The sequence below is a fragment of the Lepus europaeus genome, chromosome 17 (assembly GCF_033115175.1).
Source record: "Lepus europaeus isolate LE1 chromosome 17, mLepTim1.pri, whole genome shotgun sequence".
Lineage (NCBI taxonomy): Eukaryota > Metazoa > Chordata > Mammalia > Lagomorpha > Leporidae > Lepus > Lepus europaeus.
In genome coordinates, this window is record NC_084843.1 from 19,925,305 (window position 1) to 19,928,633 (window position 3,329).

A 3,329-nucleotide genomic window follows, 5' to 3' on the forward strand; every position below is an offset into this window, starting at 1 on the left:
AGTATTTATCCTCATTTATTCATTTTCTATATGGTGACAAAATCATCATAACTAAATAAGCAAACAATTGCTTCATTATTTCATAGATACAACATAAAAACTAATAGGAACTCAATTCAAGAGTCATCAGTTTCTATGTAAACTGTGAAATGAATGCAAAGGATGTAACTTTCATGAAACCTAAAATACAGCAGGTGAATATAAAATGGGTCTTCAAAAAGTTTATGGAAATGGGTACTATGAAAAAACTGCATGGAATTCAAAAGTTTTGGTACCCCAAAATTCTTCTAGTTCTACAAATTTTCTGAAGCAACCTTGTGTATCTTTTCATCACATGGTTATTTGTCTTAATACTTGAGCCGTTAATCTTGAATATATATGACATAATCTTAAAACGAGGTATTTTAATCCTTCTGACTATTTGTAGAATGTCACCAGGGACCATTTGCAGCAGAATCACTTAGAGTATTTCTAAAATGCTGATTCCTGGATTCTACCCCAAATTCACTGAACTAGAATCTTTTGGGAGAGAAATCTGGATTGATGGATTTTTTTAAGCACCCTAAGTGATTCTTACCAGTTTGAGCACTGCTATCCTTGGAAACCATGCAAAGTATGTAGAATCTCAGAGACATGGTGTGTGAAATACAGGTGGCTCCTTTTTTTACATAAAAGGAATTTAGATAAGAACAAACTCAGCCACACCTTTTCTACTGTATAAACTTGGGCAAGATGCTTAGCTCGAGTCCTGCCATTCTAATCTCTGAGATAACACCTGCTTGACAGTGTTGTGGAGATGAAATGGCATAACATATGGAGAGCTTCAATCCTAATGCCTCACATGTAACAAAACTTAAGTGTATGTTCAATACTTCACTCCTTGTTCATAAATAGGTTTCCAGGTGCATTCTTGTTCAGTGTTCTTAGTATTCTAGAATAGCATGAACTAGTAATTTAATGACGGCTAATATTTTGAGTTCTTAAAATACGCCAGCACTGAAAGTTTTGTGCACTATTTTGTTTCACACCTGCCTGAGTACTAGTTTCATTTCACAAATGAAGGCACGGAGCTTACTGAAAGCAGGTGACTTGCCCAGGATAGCAATACAAAAAGAGTTAGCAGAGCTGGAATTCAAACCCCGGCTTTCTGACTCCAAATCCCAACTGCTCTTTAAGCAGTAGGTCTGTATATTTTCTTAGTGCTTAGATCCCAATGTGCGAGCTAGTCTCTAGAGGAATAAGTAACTTGGGAAATGGAGCTTCCAAACATGCCAGGAACATTGACAGAAGCCTTTACTAGTTGCCCATAACAGAAAGTGGCACATAGTAGGTACTCCAAAGCATTTGCTGGATGAATGGAAGACAAAGCTTGTGGCAGCACACTAAGTAGCTGATACATCTAACCCCTAACTTTTACACAAAAATTGCAGACTAGATTCATCTGATTATCCAGATAAGCTTATGTTCTGACATAATACAAGTCACTAAATCTCAGAGCTACCACTAATCATATTATTGTGACAAATACTTCTTGAGCATTTGTTGCAAAAAACACATTAGTCTGGCACTGGAAGGATTATTTAAAAAACCTTTAAAACATAGCCTATGTACTAAACATCTAGCTGGGAAATAAAATGAATGCATGCAGCAGTTAGACTGCAAAGTCACAACATGCAAGATAAATATAAAGTTACCAGCAAAAGGAAAAAATTCAATAAATAATGACCTTATATACATAATATCATTTTCCATTTTAATAATTATTAAGATATAATTATAATTTTATTAGCAATCTAAAGAAATAGCAACAGTTATAGCTACCATTCAATGAATAATAATGTACCAAGCACTTTGCTTGGAGTTTTATACATATGGTTTTTTCAAAAAGTTCATGGAAACTGCATATTAGGAAAAAACTATGCATGGATTTCAAAAATGTTTTCACCAATATAAACTTATCTTTTAATTCCATTTTCCATGCACTTTTTGAGGTCTCCTTATGTATTACAAATTTAATCACAATATCAATCCTGCTAAATCAGTAACATTAATTTTATTTTTTAAACAAATGGTACATACTTCCCTGGCAGGGGAGACATCATGATCACCCAGGTGGTTCTCCCAGGGCGAGGCGCAGCCATTGCACTGCAGGTGTGCTGACCCCTGCAATTTCCACACATGCGGGAAATTGCATAATTTGTGGTAGTGGAGACTGTGTTAAGGCTCTCCCCTAATTAAAAAAAAATGCCATTTTCTTTCTCTCTCTCTTTTTAAAGATATATGTATTTATTTGAATGGCAGAATTTCACAGAGGCAGAGAGAGAGAGAGAGAGAGAGAGAGGTCTTCCATCTGCTGATTCACTCTCCAAAGGGCCATGACAGCCAGAGCTGGGTTGATCTGAAGCCAGGTACCAGGAGTTTCCTCCAGGTCTCCCACGTGGGTGCAGGGGCCCAAGGAGTTGGGCCATCTACTTTCCTAGGTCATAGCAGAGAGCTGGATGGAAGTAGAGCAGCTGGGACTCCAACTGGCGCCTTTATGGGATGCTGGCACTGCAGGCAGTGGCTTTAGCCGCTAAGCTACAGCACAGGCCCCTCCGTTTTGTTTCTTAAGGTTTATTTTTATTTATTTAAAAGACAGAGGAGAGAGAGAAATCTTCTATCTTTTTATTCATTCCCCAAATGCCCCCAACAGCCAGAGCTGGGCCAGACAGAAGTTTGGAGCCAGGAACTCCACTCAGGTATTCAAGTACTTGAGCTGTCATCTGCTGCCTTCACAGCGGGTACATCAGAAGGATCTGGTTAGGAAGCAGAGGCCGGACTCCATGGCCAGGAGCTCCGAAATGGGAATGGGTGTCCTGAGTTGTGGCCTAACCTGAGCCACAACACCGAATCCAATCCTAGTTTTCACAGGCCATGCCTGTTGAAGAAAACAGAGACAGTGTCCGTGAGCAGGAAGAGCAGAATTTGAATGGGAGAAAGAGAAGGGCCTTTTGATGATGCAGGGGTAAGGATATGCCTGTGAGCTCCCTAAATCCCACAGAAGTCTGCTCAGGTCCACGCTCACAGTGAACGCACAACTTAGGTGTCTTCCTTGAGCAGCATGAGATGTATTGGTAGAACAGCAAGGAAATCTGTTAGAGTTTATATAGGGCAAAGTTAGAATTTTTTTTTTATTTTTTTTTTTAAATCTTTTTTTTTTTGACAGGCAGAGTGGACAGTGAGAGAGAGAGACAGAGAGAAAGGTCTTCCTTTGCCGTTGGTTCACCCTCTAATGGCCGCCGCGGTAGCGCGCTGCGGCCGGCGCACCGCGCTGTTCCGATGGCAGGAGC

General features: G+C 39.6%; 1 non-coding gene across 1 annotated transcript; it reads left to right on the forward strand.

The window, feature by feature from the left end:
* Positions 1-2,075: 2,075 nt before the first annotated feature.
* On the forward strand, positions 2,076-2,233 carry LOC133776453 (U1 spliceosomal RNA). Its single transcript, XR_009868399.1, has one exon. It is a non-coding gene; the product is annotated as a U1 spliceosomal RNA (small nuclear RNA).
* Positions 2,234-3,329: the final 1,096 nt, after the last annotated feature.